Source organism: Prionailurus viverrinus, chromosome C2, assembly GCF_022837055.1.
Source record: "Prionailurus viverrinus isolate Anna chromosome C2, UM_Priviv_1.0, whole genome shotgun sequence".
NCBI lineage: Eukaryota > Metazoa > Chordata > Mammalia > Carnivora > Felidae > Prionailurus > Prionailurus viverrinus.
In genome coordinates, this window is record NC_062569.1 from 101,583,625 (window position 1) to 101,597,323 (window position 13,699).

Consider the following 13,699-nt stretch of genomic DNA (forward strand, 5'->3'; position numbering starts at 1 on the left):
AAGGGAAATAAATGACTGAATAAGAAATAAATACCGGAGAAGAGACAAATCTTCCATAGACAAGAATTCTAAGAGATATATATATATATATATATATATATATATATATATATATAGTTCTTCCCTTCTTCAGGAGGCAGAGCATAATTCTCCCCTGCTTGAGTGTTCATTGAACTTAGTGACTCACTTCCAAAGAATAGAATATGAAAGGAAAAATAATAACTTCAGAGTAGAGAGCCATGACAAATACCACCTTAACCAAGAGATCAATGGTACCATCATCAGTGATAAATCATGTTAATAATATGTATCCAACATGGTATGATATAATGAAACGGTCCCTCACCTCCTCAGCATGTCTCCCCCAAGTCCATAATTCCAGTCTAATCATAAGGAAACATCAAACCAAACCAGAATCAAGGGGCCTTCTACAAAATATCTGACCACTATTCTTCAAAATTCTCAATAAATAAGGAACAAGGAAAGACTGAGGAACTGTCACAGATTAGAGGACAGTAAGGTAGCATTTTGGCTACATGTAATACAGTTGAAACAGAAAAAGAACATAAGTGGAAAAAACAGGTGAAATACAAATCAAGTCTGTAGTTTAATTAACAGTATTGTAACAAGATTAATTTTTTAGCTTTGACAAATGTACTCAAGTTATATAAGATGCTAACATTAGGGGAAGCTGGATGAAGGTAACATATCAAGTTTAGATTTTTAAAAATAACATATTTAAACTCAGTTTTTAACTTCACACATTTAAAAGAGAGTTAAACCCGCATTTAATGGTGTTAAAATAAATCTAACTTCACTTTCTAAGGAGAGCATTGGTTCTTTCCACAGTATTTTTTTGCTGACAGCCTCTGAGAGAGATGGGATCTCCATCTATCCATGCATTTGTCCTTGTTAAAACCTTAAATTTTTATAAAAGGGTATTCATTTTCCCACTACTTTATTAAAGGAAACATGTCTATGTATTAACTAATATCATCAGATTATTCCATTCTCAAGGCTTTCCAGGAGAGATAATAACAAATTAATTATTGCTTATTTAAAATTTTGAATGGGGGGGAGGGGCCAAGATGGTGGAAAAGCATGAAAGTTTTTTTTTGCGTCTCTCATTGCTGAAATACAGCCAAATCAACACTAAACCATCTTGCACATCTAGAAAACTGATTTGAGGATTAACACAACAATCTTCACAACCTGAACCAGAGAACTTGGCAGGTATGCAGCATGAACTGGGGGAGAGAGAAGACATGGAGGGCAGGGAGCTGTTTTTGCTTGTGGAAAGAGGACAGAGACATGGGGGGAGAGTACAGGAAAAGCACCTCCCCCAAAAGCAGCTGGAGAGAAGGTGAAAAAGTGGAATCAGCTGCAGGGACTGAACAAAAAAGGGAGAAAGGATAAAGGAGAGTGTTTAAATTCCATTAAGACTCTATAAATAGGGGGAACACAGAGTCTGAGGCTCCGTAGCTTGGTACCTGGTGGTGCTCTGGTGGGAAGGGCGAATCCCCAGGAGCAGAGAGTGAGGTCCAAGGGGTCCTCGGGCCACATGGGGAGAGGCGGTTCTCCTGCTGGGAGGACATCTGGTAGAGGCTGTGCAGCCACCACACAGGCAAAGGTCCCAATGGACTCTGGAGAACAACCATATTCGCTGGTGTTGGAACAAGGATGTTAAGGGTGAAGCCTGGTGCCAGATGTGTGTTGTGATTTTCCATAAACCCTGAAACACTGCTGCTACAAGATCACGTGAACTTTTCCTGGGGTGGGCTACCACCCAGCCCATTGGCATCAGTGTGGGAATTGGCATCAGTGTGGTCTTGTAAACGTTCCTGGGGGTGGGCGGGCACCCGGCCATTGCTCAATGAGACTCTCCCCTAGAGGACCTGAGCAGATCAAAACCACAGTCCTTCAGAAGTGAGGGGGTGAGAAACGCAGCCCCATTTGAGATAAAACTCAGGAGGGAGGTGCCACCTGGCACCTGATGGCTTGGTCACAGACAAGAAGCAGGGGTGGAAAGAAGCCAGAGACAAAGGAGGGATGCCTGATTGCTGGTTGTGGAAAGCACAGAGTTCCCATACTTGAGACTGGGTAGCTGGGTGACACCATTTTCACCCCTCCCACGCATGCACATACATGCCTAGACACGCCACAGCAATCCACCCCAGTAAGCTAAGCAGTGCCTCTAAGTGGAGAACGGAGCCGTTACACTAAACCCCACCCAACTGGGCAAATTGCACTCTTGACAAACACAAGTCTCTCCACCTGCTTAGTTTACAGACTATAAAGTGCTTTATAGCTTGACTTCTATGGGAAACCAGATGTAATTTCAATCATACTTCATTCTGTTCGCTGGTCCTTTTATTCATTTTTTTCCATTTTCTTTTCTTATTCTTGAATACAAAAGAGAAAAAAATATTTTTATTTTCCATTTTTATTAAAAAGATTTTTGGGGCGCCTGGGTGGTGCAGTTGGTTAAGCGTCCGACTTCAGCCAGGTCACGATCTCGTGGTCCGTGAGTTCAAGCCCCGCGTCAGGCTCTGGGCTGATGGCTCAGAGCCTGGAGCCTGTTTGCGATTCTGTGTCTCCCTCTCTCTCTGCCCCTCCCCCGTTCATGCTCTGTCTCTCTCTGTCCCAAAAATAAATAAACGTTGAAAAAAAAATTAAAAAAAAATAATAAAAAAGATTTTCAATTTTTTTCTACTGTATTTTTTACTTTTTTGTAGATATTTTCAATTCTATTTTACTTTTATCATTTCATTTTATTCTATTTTATTGTATCCATTTTTTCAAATTTTCGAATGTTTTCCTTTCCCCACTTTTTTTCTTTTGTCTATTTTTTCTCTTCTTATCTTTCCCTTTTTTATCTAATCTATCAAACTTCTTTCAACAACCAGACCAAAAAACACCTAGGCTCTAGCATCCTTAATTTGATTTCTTTATGTTATTTTTAACTTTTTAATTTTAAGGGTTTTTTTTTACTTTATTAATTCTGTTTCTTCCTTCAAAATGACGAAACTAAGGAATTCACCAAAAAAGAGCTGGAAGAAATGGCAACCAGAGAATTAATCAACACAGATACAAGCAAGATGTCTGAACCAGAATTTAGAATCACGATAATAAGAATACTAGCTGGGGTTGAAAAAAGATTAGAATCCCTTTCTGCAGAGATAAAAGAAGTAAAAGCTAGTCACGATGAAATAAAAAATGTTGTAACTGAGCTGCAATCTCTAATAGATGCCATGACAGCAAGGATGGATGAGGCAGAGCAGCAAATCAGCGATATAGAGGACAAACCTATGGGGAATAATAAAGCAGAAAAAAAAGAGGGAGACTAAGGCAAAAGATCCTGAAATAAAAATAAGAGAAACTTAGTGATGCATTAAAAAGGAATAACATCAGAATAACAGGGGTCCCAGAAAATGAAGAGAGAGAAATAGGGGTAGAAGGGTTATGTGAGCAAATCATAGCAGAAAACTTTCCTAACCTGGGGAAAGACACAGACATCAAAATCCAGGAAGCACAGAGGACCCCCATTAGATTCAACAAAAACTGACCATCAACAAGGCATATCATAGTCAAATTCACAAAATACTCAGGCAAGGAGAGAATCATGAAAGCAGCAAGGAGGAAAAAGTCCCTAACCTACAAGGGAAGACAGATCAGGTTTGCAGCAGACATATCCACAGAAACTTGGCAGGCCAGAAAGGAGTGGCAGGATATATTCAATGTGCTGAATCAGAAAAATATGCAGCCAAGAATTCTTCATCCAGCAAGGCTGTCATTCAAAATAGAAGGAGAGATAAAAAGTTTCCCAGAAAAACAAAAATTAAAGGAGTTTGGGACCACTAAACCAGCCCTACAAGAAATTTTAAGGGGGACTCTCTGAGGGGAGAAAAGATGAATATATATACATACATATATCAAAAGCAACAAAGATTAGAAAGGACCAGAGAACACCACCAGAAACTCCAACTCTACAAGCATCATAATGGCAATAAATTCATATCTTTCAGTATTCACTCTAAACATCAGTGGACTCAATGTTCCAATCAAAAGACATAGGGTAACAGAATGGATAAGAAAACAAGATCCATCTATATGCTGTTTACAAGAGACCCACTTTAGACCTAAAGACACCTTCAGATTGAGAATAAGGGGATGGAAAACCCTCTATCATTCTAATGGTCAACAAAAGAAAGCCAGAGTAGCCATACTTATATCAGACAATCTAGACTTTAAAATAAAGACTGTATCAAGAGATGCAGAAGGGCATTACATCATAATTGAGGGGTCTATCCACCAAGAAGACCTAACAATTGTAAACATTTATGTGCCAAATGTGGCAGAACCCAAATATGTAAATAAATTCATCATAAACATAAAGAAACTCATTGATAGTAATACCATAATAGTAGGAGACTTCAACACCCCACTCATAGCAATGGACAGATCATCTAATCAAAACATCAACAAGGAAACAATGGCTTTGAATGACACACTGGACCAGATGGACTTACGAGATATATTTAGAACATTTCATCCTAAAGCAGTGGAATATACATTCTTCTCTAGTGCACATGGAACGTTCTCCAGAATAGAACATATACTGGGACACAAATCAGTTCTAAGTAAGTACAAAAAGATCGAGATCATACCGTGCATATTTTCAGACCACAATGCTATGAAACTCAAAATTAACCACAAGAAAAAATTTGGAAAGGTAACAAATATTTGGAGACTGAAGAACATCCTAGTAAAGAATGAATGGGCTAACCAAGAAGTCAAAGAGGAAATTAAAAAGTATATTGAAGCCAATGAAAATGATAACACCACAGCCCAAAACCTCTGGTATGCAGCAAAGGCAGTCATAAGAGGAAAGTATATAGCAATCCAGGCCTTCCTAAAAAAGTAAGAAAGATCTCAGATATACGGCCTAACCTTACGCCTTAAGGAGCTGGAAAAAGAATAGCAAATAAAACCCCAAACCAGCCAAAGACAGGAAATAATAAAGATTAGAGCAGAAATTAATGCTATCGAAACCGAAAAAACAGTTGAACATATCAATGAAACCAGAAGCTGGTTCTTTGAAAATATTAACAAAATTGATAAACCACTAGCCAGTTTGATCAAAAAGAAAAAGGAAAGGATCCAAATAAACTCAAGAATGAAAGAGGAGAGATCACAATCAACACAGCAGAAATAAAAACAAGAATAAGAGAATATTATGAGCAATTATGCCATAATTATGCCAATAAAATGCCAATATTATGCCAGTAAAATGGGCAATCTGGAAGAAATGGACAAATTCCTAGAAACATATACACTACCAAAACTGAAACAGGAAGAAATAGAAAATTTGAACCGACCCATAACCAGTAAGGAAATCGAATTAGTAATCAAAAATTTCCCAAAAAATAAGAGTCTAGGGCAAGAAAGCTTTCCAGGGGAATTCTACCAAACATTTAAGGGAGAGTTAACACCTATTCTCTTCAAGGTGTTCCAAAATATAGAAATGGAAGGAAAACTTCCAAACTCTTTCTAGGAAAGCATTACCTTGATTCCAATACCAGACAGAGACCCCACTAAAAAGGAGAACTATAGACCAATTTCCCCTAAAGGCTAAAGACTCCACCAAAAAAACAACAACAAACTATTAGAACACATAAATGAATTTAGTAAGGTTGCAGGATATAAAAATCAGTATACAAAATTGTTGCAGTTCTTTTTTTTAAGAGAGAGAGAGAGAGAGAGGAGAGGGGCAGAAGGAGAGAAAGAGATTGTGGAGCCTGATTTGGAGTTTCATCCCATGATCCTGGGATCATGACCTGAGCCAAGAGTCTGATGCTCAACCAACTGAGCCATCCAGGCACCTCCAAAATTGTTGCATTTCTATATATTAACAATGAACTACCAGAAACCAAAATCAAGAGAATAATACCATTCAAAACCTCATCAAAAAGAGTAAAACACCTAGGAATAAATTTAACCAAGGAGATGAAAACTGTAAGACACTTATGAAAGAAATTAAAGGATATGGACAAATAAATGGAAAGGAATTCTGTGCTTGTGGATTGAGAATATTAATACTGTTAAAATGTCCATATCACCTAAAGTAATCTACAGGTCCAATGCAATCCCTATCAAAATTTCAATGGCATTTTTCACAGAACTGGAACAAATAATTCTAAAATTCACATGGAACCGCAAAAGACCCTACTTATGTCAACCAAAGAAATCTTGAGGAAGAATTAGAAAGCTGGAAGGATCATAACCCCTGTTTTCAAACTTAAAAAGTTATATGATATGGCACAAAAACAGCCACTCAGACCAATGGAACAGAACAGAGAACCCCAAAATGGACCTACAAACGAATGGCCAACTAATCTTTGACAAAGCAGGAAAGAATATCCAATGAAATAAAGACAGTCTCTTCAGCAGGTGGTACTGGGAAAACTGGACAGTGACATGCAGAAAAATGAACCTGGACCACTTTCTTACACCATACACAAAAATAAACCCAAAATGGATGAAAGAACTAAATGTAAGACAGGAAGCCATCTAAATCCTCAAGGAGAAAGCAGGCAAAAACCTCTTTGACCTCGGCTGCAGCAACTTCTTACTCAACACGTCTCCAGAGGCAAGGGAAATAAAAGCAAAAATAAACTATTGGGACCTCATCAAGATAAAAAGCTTCTGCACAGCAAAGGAAACAATCAGCAAAACTAAAAGGCAACTGACAGAATGGGAGAAGATCTTTACAAATGACGTTATCAGATAAAGGGTTAACATCCAAAATCTGTAAAGAACTTATCAAACTCAACACACAGAAAACAAATAATCCAGTGAAGAAATGAGCAAAAGACATGAATAGACACTTCTCCAAAGAAGATATCCAGATGGCCAACTGATACATGAACTAATGCTCAACATCACTCATCATCAAGGAAATACAAATCAAAACGACAATAGGATAACACTCACATCTGTAGAATGGCTAACGTTAACAACTCAGGCAACAACAGATGTTGGTGAGGATGCAGAGAAAGTGGATCTCTTTTGCACTTCTGGTGGGAATGAAAACTGGTGCAGCCACTCTGGAAAACACTATGGAGGTTCCTCAAAAAATTAAGAACAGAACTACCCTTCGACCCCGCAATTGCACTACTAGGTATTTATCCAAGGGATACAGGTGTGCTGTTTCAAAGGGGCACACAGACCCCAATGTTTATAGCAGAGCTATTGACAATAGCCAAAGTATGGAAAGAGCCCAAATGTCCATCGATGGATGAATGGATAAAGAAGATGTGGTATATATATACAATGGAGTATTACTCGGCAATCAAAAAGAATGAAATCTTGCCATTTGGAGGGTATTATGCTAAGTGAAATTAGTCAGAGAAAGACAAATATCATATGACTTCACTCATTTGAAGACTGTAAGACACAAAACAGATGAACATAAGGGAAGGGAAGCAAAAATAATATAAAAACAGGGAGGGGGACAAAACATAAAAGACTCTTAAATATAGAGAACAAACAGAGGGTTGCTGGAGGGGTTGTGGGAGGGGGGATGGTCTAAATGCATAAGGGGGATTAAGGAATCTACTCCTGAAATCATTATTGTACCATATTCTAACTAACTTGGATATAAAGTAAACAATAAATAAATTAAAATGTTTCAAAAAATAAATTAAAAATAAAAGTTTGAATGAGACAATATTTATGTATAATTGCTGGAGGATATTCAGTATATCCATTTCTCTAGGTGCTCAAAAATCTCGGTATGGAATGAACATGTTATCAGATATGCCCAATACATTTTGGGCATCATGCTGACCTCCTAGGCAATTGCCTTACATCAAATTATTCTTTGGTAAAATGTCATTAGTCTGAATTGAGACCTACACGGACCATTCCATTAAACTCATCACTGTGGTTTCTAGAATACTGTTTGAGTTACGATTTCTCACACTACATAGTATAATCCAGGTATAAGATATTTCTTAAGTATCAACAGCAGTATTATATGCTCCTCTCTTGAGAAATAGATGGCTTTTAAACTCAGACACCTTTGGGGCACCTGGGTGGCTCAGTCGGTTAAGTGTCTGACTTCAGCTCAGGTCACGATCTCGCAGTCCAAGGGTTCGAGCCCCGCGTGGAGCCCCGACGTCGGGGCCCGCGTGGAGCCCCGCCGTCGGGCCCCGCCGCCGGGCCCCGCCACTGAGCCCCGCGTTGGGATCTGGGCTGACAGCTCAGAGCCTGGAGCCTGTTTCAGATTCTGTGTCTCCCTCTCTCTCTCTGCCCCTCCACCGTTCATGCTCTGTCTCTCTCTGTCTCAAAAATAAATAAACGTTAAAAAAAATTAAGCTCAGAAACCCTTTAGATTACAGAATTGGTTCTGTTTTCATTTTTGCATTGGATGCTAGAAAACTCAGTTAAATTCATGACTGGCATCAAACAAGCATATTTAAAGTCAGAGCATGCATTCCAAGCACTAATCTTACTTTTGACTTTATTTTGATTTTTGATTTTATTATTTTATTTTATTTTATAAATTATTTTTAGAGAGAGTATGTGTGAGTGGGGAAAGGAGCAGAGAGAGAGAGAGAGAGAGAGAGAGAGAGAGAGAGAGAGAGAATCTTAAGCATTTAAGCAGGCTCCATGCTCAGCACAGAGCCCGACATGGGGCTTGATCTTACAACTCTGCGGTCATGACCTGAGCCAAAATCAAGAGTCAGATGCTCAACTGACTAAGGTACTCCTGACTTCATTTTAAATTACTGTACCTTTATTTTAGCATTACTTGTATTATTTTTATATTGTTGATATGTGTTCACTGTTGAGAAATGTAGGGAATACAGATAGACAATATGTAAGAAAATTAAAGATTATCCCATCACTTGGATAATGATTGTTAACATATTGCAGTATAGCATATGAACATTTAGATTTATTTTATCATGCTGTATTTTATTACCTTTATTAGGCTGCTTTGAGTTTGGTGGAGTGGTCTTTTTTTTTTTTTTTTTTTTTTTTTTGCAGAAGGGGGAGGATATGACATAGGATATAAATTAATTAAAGCAAAATTAAAGAAACACTTTGAAGTCCTTGATCTTGTTTTGATTGGGTTTGAGCTAATCACTTTTAGGGGGACTAAATTCTGTGTCTGTGTCTTCATACATGCTTTGAGAATCTTTCCATTTAGAAACACTGAGGAAAATACCTGTAGTCATCAATTTATTTATTAAGTAACACTGACAATAAAAATATTTGCCTGATGTATTATAATAAAGTCAACAAGCAATCATTGGTTCCTTAATAAACATTCTGGTACAAGAGCATTACATGTTTTTAATTAAAACTTGGAACCAATTCACCTCTTTCCTGTTAATTAAAGAATGGCAACATTCATTGGCTGACTCTTGAAATAAAAGCTTAACTTTGAGGTTTCCATAGAGTTCTGCTAGTCTCTCTAACAGGAACCTTGCTACCTGATTTATTGGAAGTAAAAATAATTTTCATATAAGGCATTGTGGCAGCATCAATGCCATAATCATGATAATGGTAATAAAAATGATACCTTTATCTTTTAAAAATAGTCAAAAGATACCCTAATAAGAAGAGGAAACAAAGGAAGAAAAAAAGGAAATAGATTGCATAAATAATTTTATTAGAGAAATCATGACCTTAATGTTTCTTAGCCTATGTTGTTGAAGGAGGGTGGGGAGGAGAGGAAGAGGTGAACATAAATAAAGAGGAAAATGGAGACAAGCTGGACAATTTTCATGAAGAGTTAATGAGGAAGAAAAGGATCTCATTCAAAAAGAATGTTAAAGGTATTCTAAGTCCACAGAAAATACTCATTGGTTTATGATTATGAACTGTTGGAACCAGGAGGACATCTTTAAAACACATCTACCTTAATCTCTCTCTCTCTCTCTCTCTCTCTCTCTCTCTCTCTCTCGCCCTTTCTGTCTCCCTCCTTCTCACCCTGCCTTCCTCCCTCTTTCTCCCCCATCCTCCCTCTCTCTCCCCATCCCCTCCCTTTAATAGATAGAGAAATTGAGATTCAAAACAATAATACGGTCTACCCTAATTACACAGCTGTGTGGCTAAGATAAGGGTAAAAATCTACACTTATTGATTACTAGCTCAATTTTCCTTTTACTTTACTGGGCAGGGACAAGATATATATTTTATATATATATTTATTTATATATATTATATATATTTATCTATATTTATTATTTATATATATAAATATATATAAATAATAATATATAATATATATACATTTATATTATATTTATATATATAAAAAATATATATATGGCAATGTCATGACATAGTCAACTCAAACATAAACCGTGGTTAATAAAAGCTCTACTGCTGAAATTAGGTAGCTCAAGGGCCAACCTTATTGATGTGTGTCTACAGTGGGGCTGTGCAGTTAAAGATTTAAGTAATTATGTCTATTTCTGTCTTGTTAACTTGTACATACAAAGGCTGAATACATATCATCTATAATAATCTACTAGATTATGGTTGAATTTCTACCCTGGCTTGAGGCTTTGGTCAGCCCTTTGATGTTAGAGAAACTATGACTCCTGATCCCTTTGCCTCTTTGGACCTCTTTCCTATTCCTCACACCAGCCCTCAACCCTAGATCACCCCTGCCCTAGAAAACAGCTAGAGAAAGTCACACACTGAGTAAACTTCATCTTCTAGCCTCTTAGCCCTTAATAGATTCAGACAGTGGCTCCTAATTAATGCTCAAAAATTCTTTTTACCCTTCATTAACACTATGGAAAATTCCACATTGTAGTTGTTGCCCAGTTTTCCTTTTGTCCTATGTCTAGTTCCATCTTCAGAGCAGAGAACCCCACTTATTATGTCACTGTGAAGCTTGAGGCCATTTTTTTCTTTTTCTCTTCCAGAAAATATCTATGTATATATTTTGGGCACATTCCTATGTACTTTTACACACTCATCCTCCTTCCTAAATTAACTCCTACATCTGCGTCCTCCTGGTCCTATTCCCTCTCTTCATTTCCAAACCTCCCACTAGCCCACCTCTGCAGATTTTTCTCCGCCAGTAATTCCTTATATCTGGTTTGCTCAAAATTTTTCTTTGTTGGCTTCTTATCCTCAAAAATGTTCAGGTTTCCACCCTCTTGAGGAACGCATCCTTGCGCTTTCTGCTCACTTCGGTGGCTCTGGCCCTTGGCAAGTGCATTAACTCTCAATGGTTGAGGTACTACTGTTGTTCAAATCGTCTGCTGACCTTTTTCTCCAACCTATACCTTTCTCATAAACCACAGCTAATGTTTATTGAATTCTATTCAAGGTCGTTCCAATTTACTTTGGTCAGTTTAAGAAAAGTTGATTTCACATTTGTTACCACCTTTCCTTTTTCTTTTTCTGACTTGTTACAGCTTGATTTCATTTTTTTTGGCTCACCGACCTCCTTTTTATTCAAAACTACAGTACTCCTATAATACTTTCCTCATATACATGTGGCTCAAACTGGCATCTCCAATATAGTAGATACCATTCTTATATTTTTCTTCGGCACCACATACCAAGTATATAACCCTCCGTGCCTATGGAATTAATGGACTTGTTTCCTACTCAGATTCTTCTCCAGCAGCTGGTGGTCAGGTAACTGCCTGGCTAGGCCCTTATTTCCTTTCATCCCAATGATCACAATGGCCTTCACACAAGATTCGCAGCTAGTGGGTTCAGAACAAAGATTAAGTGTTACCTTCGTAAGTTATATCTTACACAGCTGATGCCAAAACATTTTTGATAAAATTCAACACCCACTACTGCTTAAAACCTTTAGTTTCCTGGGACCAGGTGGATAATTCTCTAACTTGATGAAGGACTTTCACTGTAAACAGTCAATATTACTTTTAATTGTGAAATTCTAAAGTATTTCTATTAAAATACAGAATAAGCAGAGAATGTTGGCCATTACCGATATTATTACCTAATGCTATGATGGAATTTAAGAGATACGTATTTTGGAAAAAAGGAGCCAAATATATCTTAATCTGAAGAAGATATGATTGTTGCCTACTTAGGCAACTTAAGGGAATCAGATAAAAAAAAGTATTAGAACTAATAAGAGAGCTCACCAAGGTTACAGGTTATAAAATAAATACCCAAAAGAACATTGCACTTACCCTGGTAGGAAGATGAATGTATTCAGAGGGGTGATGGGTTGAATTTGCTGACATTCTAAGCATTAATCCTGCAGAAAGAGTCAAGATAGCTTTCAATTAATAGAAAGGTGAGGGTGGGGGCAGCAGCCAAACTATGTGCAATCAAAACCTCATACTTCAGCCTATAGTAGATGCACAATAAATATGCTTTGAATAAATGCCGTGTACTTTCACGATAATCAAGATCATTTAGAGTGACAGATTTATAGTATTATGAAACAGTTGCTTATTACCAACGGGTTCAAAAGCCAAGTCCCAATTAGAGAATATTTATTCCACATGAACTACAAAAAGCCAAAGGATATTCTGAATCGGGCTTATGTTAGTTTGACTTCAAGAGAAATTAATTTTTTTAATTATTACTTACTCATGTTACTTCAAAAAGCATTTAAGGCAGCAGAAATCTGTATTTTCATTCTAATCCAGGTGTTACCAAACCCCCTTGTAAGAACATACAGGGGCCCTCATATAATGTATGTTGTATAACATTTTTTTATATTACTAAGTGTGTTACAATCACTAGTAAGTTTTCAGACACATTTGTACTGTTATTTTAGCAAAGATCTTTTTAATGTTAACACAGTCTCTACAAGGGGACCTTCTGGACATGTTAAATTAGGATTCAGGAGAACCTTTACAATGTTTAGATCTCATCTGCCAATCTATTTCCTCCTTCTGCCTCTCTGTTGCATAGGGCTCAAGAAAGCATATATAACTTGCTCTCATATGGCATAAGGGCTTCTTTTGTTGCACAAGCCTAATATTTTAAAAACAAGTCAAACGGAAATGAAAGAAGACCACCATATTTATCACACTGTTAAGTTCACCCAAGAATTTTGTTATATGACCACATTAAAAACATAAACAATTTTCAGCATACATTTCAGTCTTTTCCACAGATAATCATAAGCATAACTGCCATCCAAGAAGTCCTCGACTTTGATGGGCCAAAGGAAGGTGCTGTGACGAGCTATAGTGAGGGAGTTTGGGGAATGGAAAATAGAGAATAATCCAACTGGCTAAAGGGGCTAGCTAGGACTTCTCAGTGTTGTGTCAATAATTATGCATAAGGGGTCTATGAATGCGCAATAGAGATAAATGAGATGAAAAGGTTTTAAAAGTCAGGTAAAAATGTGAGCACCAGTTCAAAGCAACACTAACTAATGTGATGTCGCCATAGCATTAAGAAAGGACAAATGGACTCTTCTGCTGAAGAACGGGGTTAAAATCCCAAACCTGCCACTTGCTGGCTCTGTCAGTTGAGTGAATTATTTACCCCGAAAACCTCATTTTCCTCATTTATACACTGACAGTAATCTCTACCTCCTGAGCTGTTTTGAGGGTTAAATGAGAGAGATTGTATGGAAAGGCTTAATAAATTTTACTAATCAACACTATGAAAATAATATCAATTGTTAAGAAAGAAAAAAAGTCCAAAATGGAGCCATTTGGCCCCCAAA

At 37.3% G+C, this 13,699-nt stretch overlaps 1 long non-coding RNA gene across 1 annotated transcript in view; it reads right to left on the minus strand.

The window, feature by feature from the left end:
* The window catches only part of LOC125175360 (uncharacterized), a 177,684-nt gene that overhangs the window by 6,166 nt on the left and 157,819 nt on the right, over window positions 1-13,699 (minus strand). The window contains exon 2 of the long non-coding RNA XR_007155762.1: window positions 12,201-12,268. This is a non-coding gene — a long non-coding RNA (uncharacterized LOC125175360). The remainder of the gene's footprint in view (window positions 1-12,200; window positions 12,269-13,699) is intronic.